At 43.5% G+C, this 19,909-nt stretch overlaps 1 protein-coding gene across 2 annotated transcripts in view; it reads left to right on the forward strand.

The window, feature by feature from the left end:
• The first annotated feature begins 676 nt into the window (after nt 1-676).
• The window catches only part of daam2 (dishevelled associated activator of morphogenesis 2), a 113,667-nt gene continuing 94,434 nt past the window's right edge, over nt 677-19,909 (forward strand). Inside the window, exon 1 of one of the 2 annotated variants that reach the window (XM_036542685.1) lies at nt 677-930. The gene's annotated coding sequence lies outside the window, so the exon portion shown is untranslated. Of the gene's footprint in view, nt 931-14,946; nt 15,110-19,909 lie in introns of those variants that run through there. The other variant, XM_036542683.1, reaches the window with a different exon arrangement.

Genomic DNA, 19,909 nt, shown 5'->3' on the forward strand with positions numbered 1-19,909 from the left:
AATGTATCTAAAAATTAGTTATGGAAATATTCATTTTGCACTGAAGATCTCAGTATGAGAACATGATGTTCAGCATTACTTTGAGCTCCGCCTACTGGATCAAAATAAAATAGCAGAAGCCAATGACCTAAACTTCAGAGATAAGTTAGTGAGTTGTTATACCACAGTTTACTACTACTACTATTATTATTATTGTTACACAGCTGTTGAGCAGGAAGGAAAAGCTACAAAGTAGTTACAGTAGTATAGATTCAGTAATATATATATATATATATATATATATATAACGTGTATTTGTTAAGGTAACTTCAACTGTAGGGGGGGGGGGGGGGGGGTAATCAAGCCTTCATTTTTATTTACTTATTGGTATTTCAGTTTGAATGTTATCAGTTGCTGAACTCATTTATCTGTGAATTTGAGTGTGCTAGATTCCAATGTGCAGCGCTCCAGTACCCATGTAGTCTAACATGTGTTGGATGTTACCAAATAGCTTAGACTCTGGCCTGTGTCACTCTACTCTTTCTTGCTTGCTGCATTAAATATCTGATTCTTGCTGATGACAGAGAGAGGGAGTGGGGAGGCAGTAGAAGAGCGAGTGAAGGGGAGGGCGGGGGAGCAGTGAGAGGGAGAGCGAGGGAGAGAAAGCGAGAGCGTGGTCTGGGAGGTTGAGGCAGTGTGGGGTTGTTCTCTGCACTGTTCTGCACACAGTCCTCAGCAGCAGTGGATTACTGAGTGAGAGCTCAAGACCACAGTCCAGCGGGGTGGAAAAGCTCTGGAAATATACTGTGCTGGAGGCATAGTCTTCTCACTGTCTCTGTTTGCTCTCTGGACAATTACAGCTCACCAACTACATAGATTTGACCCCAAAGGACCAGAGAAAAACACAGGGCTGGACAGAGAGAGTGAGTTGCGTGAGATCTTCTGAAGCAGGTAATTCTCTTCTGTTTTTTTTTTTTTGTTTTTGTTTTTTTTTTTGTTGCTCCTGCTACCAACTGGGTGCTCAAATGGAGAAAATTTATTTATATTTACTCTAAGCCATTCTCAGCAATGTGTATTAGAGATCGATACAGAATGCATCGAGGAAGTTTGCACTGAGAGAGGAGACTTCAAAACAGCTTATGATGTTTCACTGATTATTCTACAGCAGTTCTTTTAAACTTTGAAGAGCGCTCACTGTGTTAGTTGATTCGAACATAGATTTGTCCTTGTCTTTTTTTCTTTCATGTGATAAAATCGTCTTGGCATTCTTCTAATGTAAACTCTAGTGAAGAGCAAAGGTATGAATGGGCTTTGCTGATTCAACGGGTCATAAAATGAGTTAATAAAAATAGTTCAAAGCAGGGCCAGCACTGGAGCGTGCTCATTTGATTAGAGCACTGGGCATCAACATTAAGAGTGGAGCAGAGTTATTCACACAAGCAGCAGGGCTTGTAGTTGCAGGTGAACACACAGTCCCGGTACGCTTTGTGTAGCTGCTGAAATAGAGCGGAGTATACAGCATAAGAGAGTTCAAATGATTTTTTCCAAGTGTGTGGGCTTACTATGATTTCTACCTCCTTTATTGTCCATGTTGTGTCTTCTCTCAGTCCTATCAGATGGTTGCAGAGGACAGATTCAATTCCAAAACCCTTGTCCCAGTCTGTGTTTTGTAAAGGAAGACAAGTCAGTTGTCTGTGGCCGTGCCTTGATCGCTTTTCTGTGGTCTGTCTTTCTGAAGCGAAAGAGAATGTCTTTTGGAGCCTGTTTTTTTCATTCTTTCTCAACCAGGCTCAGATTTCACCACATCGCACGTCGTCTTGGCATTTCACCTGAACTCAGGACGTTCCCCTAAAATAGACTGCCAGGAAACTTCACCCCCTGAGTGCAGTACCAGGAAGTGTTTGCATGGCGGTGCCAATCAGTAGGCGGTATGTGGTTCGCCACAGTGGTACAATGACCAGTACTTCTGAATGCAGCAGCCATTCTTTATGATTGATTTACAATACTTAAAACAGGACTTAATTATATTTTAATGACAACAGTGAGTTCATTTGTGGCTGAGTCCTGACTGGACTGTAGAATAACTGGCTGGAGGACTCTGCTGTTGATCTGATCTTTTTACCCTTCAGAAAAATGCGTCCTTATAGCAGTTGTTTCATTTGTCAGAGTGAGGCTAGTTTTACCAAAGCATCTATACATGGTGTTCTCTGGATTTGTCATGTTTGACTGATGTGCACTGTAGAAGCTTTGATCTAACCCAGTGCCTCATGTAATAAGACCCTTCTCAGCTAACCAGCAGAGATTCATGGGATGTCGAGGTAGAGCGCTGCATGGAGGCCAAGACGCCCAGCTGGGCTCCAGCCGAACATACCTCCTTCTCCTTGGATTGCCATGCCCATCTCACTCCCAACCTGCTGCGTGTGCTCAGGGGGATCCTCCTATCGGATTTCACTTTGAATGGCTTTGTGCCATAGAAAGTGCTGAAACGGCTCCAGAGAGGAAGACACAGAAACGATTCATTAGTTTTCAGACCAAACTTTCCACACGATGCAGAGCTCCCACATTCAGACATGTACACACATGCACATACACACACACTCATATGGGTCTCCTTCCCTTGTGCATATGGGAATTAAAGGTTGGCGTTCAGTGTTAACCAAAGAGCAACACGGTGTGTTTGTTAATACATAGGAATGGAATAACCTCAAAGAAGCTTGTTTTGAGATAGATTTGTTCAGGTTTTTTTCCTGCAAGACATGTTGATCCCATAGTTCTTTATTAAAATAGGGACAGAGCAGGAAGGATAGTACAATATTTGGATCATATTGCCCACCTATCCCAAAGCAGCCAAGATTGGCTTCCGCTAGATTTCACATTCTTCATGCAGCATAGGTAGGCAGTCATATCCTTCACATCTGAACAAAAGTGTTGCCTTTTTTTACAGAAAATGTCAGATGAGCAAAAGTCATATTGAGCTGATTGTTGAACTAAAATTATTAACTGAACCGTAGACGAGCGCTTGTGTCATGCAGAGCATTCATGTGGAATTGTTTCCCAGGGCTGGAATTCAGTGATACGTTTAAACTGTGGTCTTGATTGGAGCGAACAAGGCCTCGCATTCCTGACTCTGGATGCGCGGCACTGCTGAATCCCCTGTTACGCAATCGTAGCCATATAAAAGCACATTGTGTCACGTGCAGGCCACTGACATGTTCCCCTGAGCATGCGGCCACTGCTGCCGCTGTGTTAGAGTCATCTCGCATCCATGCTGAGCTTGTGCTTATGCTGTTAAGGACGGGAGGTGTCAGGGGCCACACCCTCAGCAGTGGTAGTGATATTAGGGCCCGGTACTAGGGCAGAAAGGTTCAGGTGGCCTCACTGCTTTGTCCCTCTGTGTTTGTCACCTGCATTAAAAAAAAAATGTCACAGACTCGATTGTCGATTGCTGCATTTCAGGGGAGATGTCTGATACTCAGCAGAGCATACAATAACAGCTATGGAAGATTTTAACAGAGCTCGTCATGCAGGTGGTTTTTCACAGCGTGGCACGCTTCCACATAGCGTCATGGTGGTGTCCCGGGCTTTCAGATTTTTTGTTTAAAGGAAATGACAGTGTTTCTGGGAACCGCAGTAAACTAGGCAAACCTGAAGATTGGCACCATTTAACAATCTGAAACTAATAAAAGAACTTGAGTTGCTGCGTTTGTCGAAACAGTGAGCCAAAAAACCCAGAGTGTTCTGACATGTTCCCCATGAAATATATACTTTTGTCCTGAGTCATTAATAGTTTGGAAAACCTTCCATGAAATCTCGGACCATGTGTCTTTACTGAGGAATTGATTTTTTTTAAATTCGTTTATTTATTTAATGTGCTGAATATTGATACTTCTGCCAATACCATCAGCCCCAGGTCCTCACTATGAGATACCAACATCTGATCACCCTCCAAGAACAGCTTGATAATATTTTTTGAAACAAGGAGGAGGAAAAAGGAAACAGATTTATACAGAGGATATGACTGCATAAGCTAATTCCACACACTGACATGAATGTTATATTCTTGTATGCAGTCTTGTAAGGTATACACTGGATGTGTGCATGTATGTTTGTGCCATTGTGTTTTTTTCAGTGAATGGTATATGAATGACTTATATAGTTCCTTGATACAGTGCCTTTCAAAGACCTCAGAGAGCTAAGCAATGCTTTTGGGTCTGATGAAAGCTAGTTCTAGCAATCTGGACAATCACCTCACTTACAGTGGACTGCTTTAATAACCTTTTGGCTTCCTTACCCACTATATTTTCCCCTGTGTTGTCACAGTAGAGGGTATTTGAGTTTTCAGCTGACCTTTCTCATTACAGTTAAACAAAGGAATGGAGGGGAAACATCAACAGACATCTAAGAGGAATGCTATCTGTGTATCTGTCTGACTACACAATCAAGTATATGGGTGCCCTGCACACACAAACCTGTCCTGCCATGCGTACCACATTCTTCCCCTGGTCATCCACTGTTTGCCATACAGAGCTGGCTTTCTTTGTTATTCAGACAGATTGTGTCATATTTAACCAGAGGATCTAAAGGGGCAAATATGGTTTGCTTTTATTCTATGCATAATTACCTTGTATTTGTGCAGGAGGAAATTATGACACCTCTGTAACTCTCCCTGCCCTCGTTCCAACCAGAACCAGCAGACCTACCTGGGGCGCTGTGTCTGGCCTCACCTCCTTAATGAAGAAAAACTGTGCCTACTTGTGTTAGTATTTAGTCCTGTAGAATAGTGTTCCAACCATTTTGAGCCATCTTCAGTTCAAATGCTCCCACTCAAAGTTGTGTTACTGGTGGTCATTGGATTGAGTGAGGTCCTCTGGCACCATGCTATGTGAGTGTAAGGGGTCATGCTGCTGCATATTTAAGAGAGCACATTGTGTCCAGGTAATTTGCTTTGAGATGATCACTTTAATAATAAAATGAGTCCAGGTATCCTGGTAAAAATACAGCAGTACTTACTGTAGTCTGTAAGATACTGTACATGTACATTCAGAAAGTCTGAACTCTCTCTCTCTCTGCATCTCCCTCTCTCTTTCTCTGTCTTTACCCTGTAACATTGCTGAATATGAAAGTGAAAGTGTAGCTGCCTCAAATGGAGCATTGTAATAACAAACCAGTTTTTCAGCATGCTCAGCCAAGCTCGGCTGTAACACTGGCTTGCCGTACTGGCTGCTGTGGAAACAGTACACTTAATCCCAGTGCAATAACCTCATTGCAATAACCTCAATAACTTCATACAATAATCACCCTGTGATCAGCCCAGTGATCTCAGTGGCAAGTTCAGTCTTGTTGTCTCTTTTTTTTCTGAATGGAATGTTTATATCCACAGCATATATATAGACAAAAATTTTAAATGATATATTTCCCTTTGCTTTGTGGACACTGTTTGATATCAATGTAACTGCTGTGATGTTATATGGCCAACAATGGCTTTTTTATTGTTCTGCAGAAGAAAGAAGCCCTCTGGAGTGTCCCAAATCACAGTGTCTGTCAAACCACCATCAGTCTGTTCTTGTCTATATGCTTCAATGTAGTGACTTCCCAAGGTCAAATGCTATGTTGAGACAGTTTTTTCTTGTAGATGAGGCAGTGTAGTGTAGCGGTTAAGGAGCAGGACTTCGATTTCCCACTGTGGCACTGCTGCTGTACCCTTGGACAAGGTACTTGACCCACAATTGCCTCAGTAAAAATATCCAGCTGTATAAATGGATAAAGTTGTAAAATAAATAAATGAACTGTAAATGCTGTAAGTCACTCTGGATAACAGTGTCATTAAATGCCAATAATGTAATGTAAAGATGAAATGGAGGTTCAGGGTCTGTGACTGTACAATTCCCAGAGGAACACATTGGAAATGGCAATTCAGTTGAACTGTCCTGTGATTACCCCTCGTGATCCCACATAGTCAATCTTTTATCGACCAGTGTTCCTCAGACTTGGTCCCAAGGACCCACTTTGTATGCTGGCTTTCATTTCAGCTGAGCTCTCAGTTAATTGTTGCTGAGCCATTAATCAAATACTGATCTTTATTTGACATTTCTACACATCTACTATACAATGTATGAGAACGAAAAGTGCTGTTGCATATGTCACAGTTAACATAATTAATTGTTTAATTACTTATCCCAAACCCCACTGGACAGCTAATTATTGTTAATCAATATAGCTGTACAACTGTTTGCAGTGCTAATCTGTTTAACATGCTCATGTGAATAGAAATGACTCACAGAAAGACATGTACTTGCATTCATCCTTTAGAGCAAGGACATTTCCAATAACATGTCTGTGTTAGAAAAAAAAATTATTGGGTGATGTCAGTTGTAGATCAGTGCTTAATCAGGCCTAATTAACTGAGAGTTCAGCTGTTTGATAAACACTTTACTGACACTAGTGATACTGTAAGATACATTTGTTAATTTCATTGTCAGAGCCACTCTTTGATTTTTCTTCATCCTGAATTTCTTTGTTTCATTGCACCAATGCCTCAACTGCTCAATCCTCTTTAGAAATCAGTCTTAAGAAACAACCAGATACATGTCTGAGCAGATAGAAATCATTATGGTAGTAATTGGCTTATCAGTTGTCCTTATTCAGAGAATCCTGCAAGATGTTCCAAATTAGACCATTGGTAAATGTACACCACTGGGATCTAACTGCAGTAATTCAAGGTGAGAGCCGAGGGGCATAGCCAAAAGGACAGAGCAGTGGTGCCACACCTGAGATTTTAGCAATAAAGCCTTTTTGACAGTCTCCTTGCAGAACCACAACCCCACACTGACATCCCAATTAAAGGGCAACAATGACTCTTCCATGGAAAAAAAATGAAACCCTGGGGAAAGTGTTTGATTGGATGTCTACTTGCCATGTATTCAAAATTTCCAACCCGCACATTCCCTGGGTTACATTTTTGAACTCAAAATATCCCAGAGAAATTTAATATCAGCTTGAATCCCCCCAATGACATAAATGAAAAAGAAAATAATAGTGTGTTTGTAAGGACCATTATGAACAATGTCACTTCTGAGGTTGAACAACAAGCTGGAATCTGTGTCATCATATCTAAAAAATGTGTTTTCAGCTGATTTTTCTGCCTGGCAGTGACAGGAAATCATGACACTAGATGCTTCTGTTATTTAGAGCAGATATTCTGTTATTATTTGTGTAGAACGAAAAAAGAAGAACCTCCATAAAGCTGTGTCCTTCTCCAAGTATTCTTACAAACATCATGTGAGATGGCTGCAAATAGTAATGCATTAGACACAGGCTCTGTGCAGTGTTCCAGTGCTCTGTAATTCTGTGCTGAAGCTCCTTATACCCTTGAACACCAGCCCACTGGCTTCATCAGCTGTATCCCTGTATATGCTTTCAATAAAAAATAGGCTGCAAGCTCCTGGCTAATCAATCCCGTATGGGAGCTGTTTTGTTTCCCCCTCAGTAGAAGAGATGGTTTTACTTTGACAGACTTTTCAAGTCTTTTATTACAGAGTATGAAACGATAATCTTTCAGTTATGGACGCTGCTGAGGGCTTGTGGTTCCGCTACATTGCTCTGATGGTGCCTGTTCCGGCCTGTTATTCATGTCTTAATTAATGTCAACTTCGCCCCTGGACCAGCGATGGTCACCAAATTTTAGAGGGGACTCTTCTCCATGCCGCAATGACAGGCCTTCACTGGAGCAAAGGGTAACTGTGGGCAGAAGGGTTCCCCCTGTAGTTGGGTGGTTGTCCCCTGAGACATCTGCGCCCAGTGCATCCATGAAACTAGTAGGTCATCTGGGTGAGGTCCCTCCTGGAAACAGAGACGTTTAAATCACAGTGCATCCTTTGAGTTATAGTCAGCTCACTGCGGGATCAGCGGTCAGGTTTGAACTGGGGAAAGTAGAGTCTGAAATAATAAGAGAATGGAAAAGCTTTAGGGGATTAGAACCAGGTTGTCTGGTCAGCACATTCTCCCTGAGCCTGCTTTGCTCTAATGGGGTGCTTGAATGTGTGTGTATATTTATGTGCACACACGCATGTGTGCCTGGCTGTGTGTGCCTGCATGTGTCTGTGTATGTGTATCTGAGAGTGTGTCTACACATATTTTCATGTGTGTGTCTGTGTGTTTGTGTGTATGTGTGTTTATGTATGGTAAGTGTGTCATAATTCCAAGTTAATCTAAATGCAACGATATTCCTGTTTTATTTTAGATGTGCAAATAAGAAATTGTCCCTCGCAAACAGCAATAATGCAGGCAGGTAGCACTGAATTAAAATTCCAGCTGTATGCAGGTAAATAGTCCATTTAAGTCGTACTTTCCATCGGTGAGAGGAGAGGGAGAGTAAGAGCTAAGGTGATGTCACCGTAATGGCTCCAGGAACGGTGCCATTTTGTAAAAAATCACCTGCATGAAGACCGCAGATAACACCTTCTATAGCAGTGATTACACACGCCACTGAGCAGGAGAAATTTCCCTTAAAACAAGCTCAGCGCTTCGAATATAACACTGACATGACGGGCAGCAAACAGGCTGGACTGCCGGTTGTGTATGAGCAATTTCCTCTGCATTGAGTCTAGAGCCATTTGACTTTGCCTCTCTGCAGTACCCTCTGCCCTAGTGTCTCCCCTCTGGAGGCTAACTAAAGCCAGCAAAAAGAGCTGGCTGCTGTCTCATGAAGTCTTCTGATACAAGAAATGTACTTACGGTAGAAGGCTGTCAACATCTTTTTTTTTTTACTTTTTGGTTTACTTGCAGCCTGGTTATTGGTAAGTCTGGGGAATTCTCTGGGCCTTAGTTAAATATATCTCCCCGTTATCCTCAGTAGGAAGATGACTTTGGCAAACAACTGAATTCTGAAATGAAACTGGACATGCATGGATTCTTTGAATACTGCACTGTTTCAGAGATGTGATGAGCTGTGAGAGTGGGCAGGGATTCAGATGAAATGATGTAGTTATTCAAATATCCCACTGGTTTCCTTTGTGAGAATAACTACGTTTGATATAATATGAACATTATTCATAAGAGACATAAAATTGCCTCAGTCCCTGGGTAAAACCTACTGTGGGAGGGAGCTCCGTATGTACTAATATGATAGTCAGGAAATTGTTGGGGAAATTCAAGTGTCCTTGTATTTCTTGATTGAGCTCATTCAATGCAAATCATGTGTGTCAAGCAAAAAACCCTCTGGGCCTTGTACACCTGGCCGATTGGGATGGATATAATTTCCTTTCGCAACTCTGATTAGGTAACATATACAGCAACAACTGTAACAGCTACCACATTTGCCAATGGAAAATATTAGCATATCACTGAATAAAAGCTAGTACATCAAGTATTCTTAGTGTTATCTAATCCCTTTGAAATGCAATAGAAAAACAATTGTGCAATTGTGTAAATGCCTCACATGATGAGCTTTCACATATTTTCTCTAGGTATTTTCCCTACCCTTTTCTGACACTGTGTGCGAATGTAAGTGTTCCAGCTGCTCACTGTGAGTGTATGTGTGTGTGTGTGTTAGCACTGATGAGTACAGGAAGCCTTTAAACAGTGGGTTGTATGGCTGCTACAGGTGGGTAAAACACCCAACCAAAAAACAAACGCCCTTTCACACCTGCCATGGCTCATGTGCCATACATGGCCCGGCTCAGGCAGACATGAGAAAGCAAGCAAAGCTCCTTTGCTGTGGCAGGGCGAGAGTTCCTCTATTTTGGGACAAAGTCGTTTCAGCACGGCTGTGCAGAGGATTCGGTTTTGGGACAGTAATGAAACACTGCGTGGAGAATGTGCTTTTTTTTTTGGTACTGGGCTGATTTTGCCCTGGAGCGCAGAGAGAACGTGGAGGTTGCGCTGACGGTCCTGCCCGGCCCGCTGCGTGTACAGCTGCCTGTGGTTACAGATTTAGAAGGTGGGCAGGGGTGGGCCGGGACCTCTCCCTGCCGCTTGGCTGCGGACGCTCACAGCGCAGGCCCAAGCTTAGAGCTCAGAGCCCAGGGCTAACCACCCTAACTACGAGGTATAAATAGATTTTTTGGTTTGCAAGCACTCAAACGCCAACATCTTTTCAGAAAGAGAGTAGAAGAAGGAGGAGAGAGAGGCATCTGGACTACAGACAGGGTAGTGAAAGTGAGAAAAACAAGAATGCAACAATGACTGTGGGAGAAAGAAAGAAAGAAGCCTTGTCTTTCTGCACGGTGGAAGGCTGGGTGAACAGGAAAAGGGGGCCGTTGCTGGGATAGGTCGTCTGTGGACTGAAGGAAAGTAACTGTGACACCTACATCAGTACCTTGCTGTTCAGGAGACGCAAAGTACGCAGGGAGCCAAAAAGCAATCTTTCCTTTACATTAGGGCACAGGCATTTGTCAAGCAGGCAGCTACTGTCTGGCAATGCACTGGTCCAGAACTGACACCAAGCTCAGAGTGGGTCCAAGAGCCTTGTTAGCCAGAGTGTTGGATTGAAGCAATGCATGCTGGGAGCTTCGCTACTTACTCATATACACCCCCTCCGCTCTGTCTCATATAGCATGAGGTGTGCACTGAGAGGCTTTTGTTTTCATTTTTCCACACATTTTTATTTCACAGCCTCACTGATTAGACAGGAAAAATGCATTTAATGGTTTGCTTTTGCCATACCATGTGACAAATTCTTCCTTACAAATCACAGCCAGTGCTTTTTGATTCACAAGCCATCCTCACACTTCAATCGAAATGCTGACGTAAACAAATTATACCCGTGCCAGCCCGCATTAACACTTTTAGACAAGTACCATTGAGAAAAAATGATGGGGTGGGGATGCTCTTGCTTGAGGTCATCTCCTTGGCAACTGTATGACCGAGCGCCCTCATCTGACAATCAATGGATTGCTTTTGTGACAGCAGAGATCAGTGCATGCTCCTCTGAACCCTGTCCTCTCGCTGGTTACCCTCCCAGAGAGTAGCCCCAGAGGACCTTCGGACTGGATCCTAGGGATATCCTTGGAGATCTTCTCAAGGGCACAGTTTCTGAACCGCATGGGATGTCGAAATGAAAGCCATCTGCTGTCCCAGCATCCGAAATGCAAAGAACGGAAAGTGCGAACAGAAAGAAAAACAGTCGTGTCTCTCACAACAGTGACTTAACGCTCTTTATTGCTCGCAGATGTGAACTCCATTGTCACCAGCATCGATGGACCACATACAGGAAGGAAATTCAAGTCCAGTCTGTTTAGTTAAGTCATTCGGACCAGTTCACTCCTGTCTTCTCATGTTTGAATATGGATTACATACTTGATCCATAGTTAATCTGATCTAACATTCTCTGATAGCGGCAGAAGAAGAGTATGTAAACATATCTTCTTAAATTTCAAACGTTCAAGCCTTTAACACATTTACAAAATACTAGGTCCTCCATGAAATTGATTATATCTTTATCATATTTACCAAGCCTTGCAGATAACTACCAGACAACATACAGGGAACTCCTAATGTAATTACAGGGTGTAACTAATACTTCATGCCAGACCATAAGCTTCACCAAGCTAAATGAAGCAACACACAGTGGTATAGCCTTACAAGTGCAAAGAAGCACATTCAGTACTGCAAGGAATTTTCTGTGAGAAGAAACATAAGCCATCAGAATATTATACCGTTGTAAATTATGATAACAAAACATAGCAGGAGCTGTCATGCAGCATTTAGTAGCTGCACTCTGAGACTCTGAGTGGTCCAGGCAGTAGTGAGAGGCACCTTCTACCACTGGGGGGCAAGAGAGGAGAGGGAGATGGAGACTAACCAACACCACTGAGGAGGAACAGAGAACAGACACCAGGGCATTATACGAGAGAAAGGAAAGAGAAAAGGACTGAGACTAGCACAGCAGAGAAGGGACTATGGAGATGGTATGGGAGTTGCAGGTAGGGTACAAAGATCATCATAGTGGGGGCAGGGACAATATAGCAGAGATGGGAGAGACAGAGGGCCCGGGGTAGTGAAGCGGAGAAGAGAGGGGCAGTTTAGCAGAAAAGGGAGGTGGGCATGAGGAGGCAGAGGTAGAGGAAGGCTCTGGGCTGGGGAGGGTGGCTAAAGGGTACCACTCAGAGGCAGCCAGAAAGACCCACCCCCCGCCCCCCCACCTCCTGACCTACGTCCAAAGAGAGAGAACAGAGGAGTGGAAAGATGGAGGGTGGCCAAGACTGGATGGTGAAGAACAAGGAGAGGCAGAAGGTGGGAAAAGAGCAGCATGCAGAGCAGAACTCTGCACACTCTGAATGCCCTCAGACTTGCAGGGAAGCCAGTGTACGATGGGAGAGAGAGAGGAACAATGAGAGGGCTCAGGCTTGAGAACATGTTAGGTAAGCACTAGAATTGTGAATTGGTTGCTGGAATGGAACTTAATGCAATGGCAGCAGGTCTTGCCAGAGGAGAGTTGAGGCAGTCCAGTCTGGACCAAACCAGAGCCTGAATCAGAAGGAACATAATAACACAACACGAGTGTGCAACTGACTTTGGCTTCCACACGTTGGCCTGCACTTTGAGGAATTTGAATTTGAACAAAAAGTCCCTTTTTCTTTCATTTCACAAAAGTTTTTGTGGCCACCAAAATGAAAAATGTGGTATGTGAAATGGCAAGAAGAAAAACAAGGCATTTTATTAAACGATAAGGACACAGCACATAAATTTAGTTTGAATAGACTGAAGTAATTTCTTCCTTTGATACTTTCAGCCCCGATCTTGATAATCTGTTCAGTTCGTTATGCACAGCAACTGATGGCTGTGCTGTAGAACAGATTGCTGCCACATTTAGAGTTATTATAAATTAGAAATTAAATTTGTCATGCAGCTTGGTCTATGATACTCAAGTTAAGACTGAAATGAACACTTTAGCTCTCTGATTCTGAAGTTATATCTGTGACTCTAAAGCTAAGGCTCTGAATGTAGGCTGATACCTGTGATTCCCCTGCTAGTCCTCAGATTCATTAATGTTTAGGTTAGGATCACCATCCAGCCCCAAATTTGCAGAAATCTTCATCTCCCCGGCTTGCTTGTATTGTTGTACCCGCTTGTCTGGGATTGCCACTGTCTGGAGAAATAGAGAGATGTCCGTGTAACAGTATAGGTCTGCTGTAGTATGCCCATTCCCCCTTGGGAGAATTATAAAGCCAGAATAAGTGTGTCTCTAGTCTGGGAAACATATCTCCTCTAATTTGGAATGATGGAAAAGCACTTAATTTCCCTCAACACTATACTGTGGTGAATTCAGCTTCAGCCATGGTTAGCATGACAGGGTAGGTTAATTATATGACATGTATACTGTACTCAAAACAATATGATTGCTAAAATAAATTGAGGCTGCTGGTGGAGGGTTGGGATGAGAGGGAGGGTCGGGGTTAAGGACTGGGGCTAAGGTTACTGCTGGAGTGACAGTCCTTAATGTGAGACTAATTCCCTACTGATATATTATATGCTCTGGATTATAAATTTGGAATCCTTCACTTTTGTGCATTGGTGGGGGATCAGCTTTGTCTGGAGCTCTTGTTTCTCTCCAGAGAGAAATCACTCTGTTCCACTGGATAATGTCAGCTCTTCCCTGACAGGTCTTGCTTGGGCCGTTCAGTGCTTATTCCATTGCCTTACAGCACTTCAGTGGATTCTCAGAAGAGGCATTTGCTGGAGATACCCTGCAGTGCTGCCACACAGACCGGTACCCCCTCCCTCACCTGTCCCCCATTGTGACATTATTGCAATATCTCATGATACCAAGACACCAACGGGAAATCGGTCGCCCAGTTGTTGTCATCGATAGGGATCTACTCAGGTGTCGCAGATTGAGAGGGAACTTTAAAAGCACCAACACAGTGTCAGTCTAATCAACATTAGAGTAAGGTGAGGACTGCAGTCGCTGCCGGGAAAAGCTTGCGGAATGCGTCCATCAGCACTGGATCCGACTTGCAGGATGGTGGGGGAAATTTTCTAAATATTAATGGCATGCTGGCCGGATCCAAAAATAAAGCTGTATTGATACGACCTGCCATTTCATTTAACATTGTTTTCATTCCATCCAATTCTGTTCATGCATCATCCTGTTCCGAATTCCACGTGCGTTCCGGAATCCTTGATTATGTTTCTGCCGGCGTTTTCCTGGCCCGCAAAACAAGCTCCAGATAACGCCAACCCATTTACAATTCACTCATCCCTATAAATAGTGGTTTTTCTTATTGCGTTTTTTTCGCCCATGAAAAGTTAATCTCTCTGTTTGAGTTCCACAGTCAAAATTGCTCAGAACTTGCAATTAATGAGGGATTATTAATCTTGTTAAGATCAAAAACCTGAGTCATGACGTTTCTTCATATTTTCGCGGATTATAGATTTAATAAGAGGTGGGGTACAAAGCAGAGGCATTATGGCGTGTTTGCCAAAAAATGTGACAACTAGGTCTTAAAGTTCTTTCTTTTAGAGTGTCATAATAAATATTTTAATGACCTCTGGCAAAAATTGAATGTGTTTGCTGTATGAACCTAAATAAGTACATCAATAATCAACCGAATAAATAAATGAAAAAGATTAACACATATTTGAATAGAATCAGCCGTGTGGAATATACACATTACTAAAATTGCATATTGATCAACAGTAACTTATTGAATAATAGACATGGCCACACCTTATTTAACTCTTTCCCTCCCCCTCTGTTTCCACCCATTTATTTACACGCATCTCGCCAGTATAACCGGTCTAAATGATGTGTAAAATCCGTAATGCAAGGATTATTAAATGAGTGAGGCTTATACCCTGCATTATTCCCAATTGGATATAGAACGACCTGTTTGCGACCGTATTTGTTTGTACAGTGAGGACGCAGTAGTGTGCTGTGCCTTTAAGAGTTGGAATTGGTAGGCGTGTTGTGTTTTGACCGACTTTTGACTTATGCGCTCGCTTACACTCCGCTTAGTTACTCGCGGTCCAGCGACTGAATGAGCATAGCGGAGGGGACCAAGTCTAATACGACCTAGAACGCAGGCGTATTGCTTGTTATCGGCTCAACCTGTCTTTGGTCAATTTTACTGTGGTGACGGCAACAGGGGATTACGGAAAACCTTTTTTTCTCATGAAATGAAACGTTTTGGTAAGTAACAATTCGATCGCATGAACTGCAACGATTGTTATGAGCGGACCTGATCAATGTGTGGAAGTATCTTTTCGGTATTTTCTCCAGTCATTCATTGACCGGTAAGCAGTGCTGTCAAGTAGCTAGGTGTATGCTCCTCTTTAACATGCCATGGAATAGCATTGGGAAGTGTTGCTGTAAATTAGTGGCTCACGCTTTGAAAAGCTACATCGTTGCTTCCCAATATTTTATTTGCAATGCATTGGTTGCACATGTGCTTTTAGCATTTTAACATTAGAGGCGTTTTGTATTTATCGATTTACATCGCTTACATTTATAGGACCTTGTTTACATTTGTGAGCGCTGGATCCAAGTGCATCGATTGATTGTTTCAGTCGAGAAATATCAGGTGTAAAATCTTTGTCACATTTGCAAATGGATCGTTAGCTAGACTGTGTTTGCTTACTTGGGTGTATCAACCGAAGTAAGCGTCTTGTTCAAATAACAATTATTCTTTTGGGAAAACAAACAATTCTTTTGGAAACAAGGTCTCGGGTATTTGTCATGTCATGTCAAGAAAACAGAGCGTGATACAGAGAGGGTGTGCTTGCCAGTTGACATTTTGAATCGAAGCGGTCTTGGACCACCGGGATACTGTCCATTAATCGTTCCACGCAGAAAAAAACGCGTGCAATTTATTTCCTGCTTGGTGTTCACCATTTCGAGTGAATGCGATCTTGTGTTTTTCGCTTCACGTTGTATTTTGTGCAAAGGAGCCTAGACTTGCGTGCTTTTCTAAGTATGGTCGACATGGATTAGGAAGCCCCTTGCGTCAAGCTGTTTGGATTTAGTTCAGGGAGCTCAGCGTTTTTTTTTTTTTCTTGAGTGCCATATTAATGTGTGTCACTGTGTAAGTAGGCGAGGCACAAAATCTGGACGTCCGCGTGTTATTTTGGGAGTGAGCTTCTTTTTAGAACGCCTTGCTCTGAAGCGTGAATGTATGCTATTTGGTCGAAATGACATCTGCATTACCGATGACTGTGGATAGAGGGCACTGTTTGCATTTCACAATCACGTCCCCAACTGCACATCAATAGAAAATGTCATGTTCTGGCAAGAAGCAAGACGGGGCACGGGTGCACTTCGGTGAAGTTTACATATAACTTGTGCGATGGTGTGATAGAAACTCATCAAAATATTTTACCCCAATCTCCATTTCGATCTTACATCTAAATACTGCCAGCTAATATCTAGCACCTGCGTTCTATTTATTATGCTTGCTGACTAGAGGGTCAAACATTTAAAGGTATGTAATGATTTGGAAGAGTAAAGGTATTTTTTTCCAAGTTGAAATCAATTTATCAAGAGAAGTCAAGTATCACCAGCTGTTATCCATGGGGACTGTGGCATAAACCCAAATTCTTTGTAAAATATGTTGAAATTGCTTAATTAAACAGATGGCTCTCTTAAATTCAATGAGTTCAGTTGTTCCAAGTTTTTGAAATTGATGATATTTTGTGGCCATTTGCCCCTGGTGGGTTATGACTTTCCAGAGCCAGATATGGCATTTTAACAATGATTGCAACTATTCCCTGAATATTAGATGGTAGTGACCATTAATCACTGTCTAATCAAACTGCACATCTGTCAGTGATATCTTGTGCCATCTGTAATCTCTGGGACTAGTGCTGCGTACACTGTCACCAACCACAAATCACACTTCACTCATTGGTGATTCATAGACAAATTAAGACTCCAAACCATTCCAGATTTACCTGATACATTTTTGTCTTTAAAGGGCTAAATACCTGTTATCATGTGAGTCTACCGAATGCAGTACCATAAAAAGAAGAGAGAGGAAAAAAAACATGATTATGGACAAGGGGATTTGAGTGGATTATGGCATAGAAATCACATTTTAATCAGAATAATCCTTTTTAAATAAGTGATTTGAGGATTTAGAGAAATGCCATTTCAGGATTTTGTGCCAATGTATGTGTGCTGTAATGGACAGGGCTATACCATTTTACCAAATGGTTAAAAGTGGAATCTCTGGCCTCATGGCCTACCTGCAGAAAGATGGCCTACCTGCAGAAAGATGGCCTGCCTGCAGAGGGCTACGTGCAGTGGAATCCCCTGCACTCCACATTATAACTGATCTCAGATTTAGGACTTGGCCATTAACTGGCCAACACATTGGACCAGAGACTCCTCTAGCAGCCCCCCTGAAGCATTATGACAATGTTAATGTGTTGAAAGTTGCAGCTGTAGTTTGGCAACAGTTCTGGGTATCCCACAGCTGTATGTAGAAGCAATAAAATGGAGAGAGCTGGATCAGAGAGCAGCATTGTCATTGGTTGATGTGTTTTCCTTACGGACAGGCCCATGAATGCACAGCTGCATGAGGGGTCCTGACCAGGCAAAGTTTTTTGGAGCAGGCAGCAGTGCGGACACCTTTGTCTGTATAGACATACCAGGTACCCAGGTACCATGGGATGCCCTCGCATGGTAGCAGTGTACTCAGGCCTGGGGGGTAAGAGAAGACTATTGTTCCCTGTGTGGTGCTGAGGCAGGGCTCTCTCTCCCAGCCCTGGTGTTGTGGTTGGCAGCCTGTCCTGCCCGTCGCAGGGTAAGGTGAGAAGCTGCCGTCTGTTGGGACTGGCTGCCAGTGCACAGGAGTAAGAGCTGCTTTTACTGACCTGGAGCTGCTGTTTCCAGGAGTACTCTTCAACGCACAGGCACACACAGGCAGAGAAACAGGCAGGCTCACATGCATATGTGCACTAATATTGTGCATTATTTTACAACAATGTTATTGTCAACATGTACCATATCACCAAGGAGATCATGGACACACAAAGCTCGACAAGTGCTTACAAAGTGGAATAGATAAACATGAAACAGTATTGCTGATATGTACAGAGTGTGACAGTTTGGCATTCTGAGGAATATGTGCTGAAATTGTGTATGCAACTATTGCACGCTGATGCTTTTCTGCACATGAAAGCCCCCCTGCTTCTTCATCTGTTGTTGTATTTATTCTGACTTAGTCTCTCTGCGTGCTCCAGCATGCTGGGTCAGTGTATCCGCGCTGCTGCCGATATTGGCACAGATATAGAGGTCTGGGAATAATTAGCCACATGTTACAGTATATGGAGTGTCTCTCGCTCTCTTTTCCTAATCACGGCCCGTCGCAGTCTCCGCACAGCTGCCATTTATTACCAGGAGAGGGGAAAGTAAAATGTAAGTGAAAATGAAAGCGTATTTATAGGTTTTGGTTATTGCGCAGCAACACAGTGCTTATCTTTGTTCGGGCGCTAGCGCCCCGCTTTACGATCCCTCCGCTCCGCCGTGCTCGTTCGAACCTCGAGCAGCAGCCGTTAGTGTGCACCGTGAGGTCTGGCACCGGCAGCAGCCGGACGAAAAACAGGGCCTGAACAAGTGAGGGCTGTGAAAGTTGAATAGCACGAACAGATGCATCAGTGGGCACTGAGGAACCGGAGCAAAGTTGAGGCGAGCATTTTTTGCCGTGCCCTCGGCCATTGCTGAGCTACCCACACTTATAAAACACCTCGCATAATTATCCCTAAGCTGCCCCGGGACTATGTATAGAGGATTGGATCTCTCTCTCCATCCTTCTCTCCTCCTCCCCTCTCTCTATTTCTCTCCCTCTCCCTCTCCCGCTGTCTCTCTCCCTCTCTCGCTGTCTGCTGAGAAGTCCCCTCAGGGAACAGCCAAAGACAGCTTGGAGAGGATTGTCAGATCCATTCACTCAGAACTGGCACGAAATCCTAGGCTGACTTAAATGGGTGCATTAGTGAGTTAATGCACTCTGAATGCAAGGCAGGGAACGCTGAGGCAGAGACTGCCCCAGTGCGTGCTTACTGGTGTGGACAGGGTCTCCCAGCTATCCCAGTTTGCTGGGAACAGCATTTGAGGAACATTGTACTTAACACTGTGTTTTGGTGTTGCTAAGGACACAAAAAAGAATGCACGACTGTTTTTCTTGGCCTGCTCAGAGCAACATTGTGGATTGATAAGCCCCCTACACAGAGAGCTCCTTGGCTTTTACCAGGGCATCGCAGAGGTCATCGTAGGGTCATGATGGGTGAACAGCAGTGGGCAGTGGTGCATTTCCCCTCATCATAATACAGTCATGGAGCAGCAGAGTTTATTTGTTGTGTGAGATGAGTGAGAGTGGAGCAAGCATCACTCTTGCTAGCTCTCCTCTTACTGGCTAGTTAAAGGGATTTGTCCCTGCAATTCCTGTGAGCTTTGTTCTTGCAGCTAGTTCCCCCCAAAGGGATAAGATCATTGTTCAGAGTGCAGAGAAATGATGGCTCCTCCAGCTGGTAAGAGCTGGACTGACCTGTGTTTAACACATTTCTGGAGCAATGGCCCCACCAATGTGGGATGCTGCAGTGGCTGCCGCTGGGCCTGCTGCTGCACCATAGCAGAGGCAGAGCTTTGAAGATCTCAGATCCAAAGAATTTCCGGGGTCTTTGCTGAACTGTTTGACCGCTGTGAGGCTGAACAGGGTCATCCTGTGTTCTGACCCCCCCTATGCCCTCTCCACCTGTGATGCTTCTTAACTGACCTGACATATGTCCAGGCAGGAGGTCTGTGGAGTCAGACCCCTGGAATTTGTGTGAGTCAGGATGCAAGAACCCAAGAACTCTTACGGGCAGCTTTGGTGGTTTGTTTTAGCATCCACAACTGGTCATGCATCGCTACTGTTTGGCAACTTTCCCTCTTGGCTGTGTCTAATGTAGATGAATCCATACGCTTGCATATGCTTCAATTCATATATTGTGACAT

This window comes from Megalops cyprinoides, chromosome 12 (assembly GCF_013368585.1).
Source record: "Megalops cyprinoides isolate fMegCyp1 chromosome 12, fMegCyp1.pri, whole genome shotgun sequence".
NCBI classification, from domain to species: domain Eukaryota; kingdom Metazoa; phylum Chordata; class Actinopteri; order Elopiformes; family Megalopidae; genus Megalops; species Megalops cyprinoides.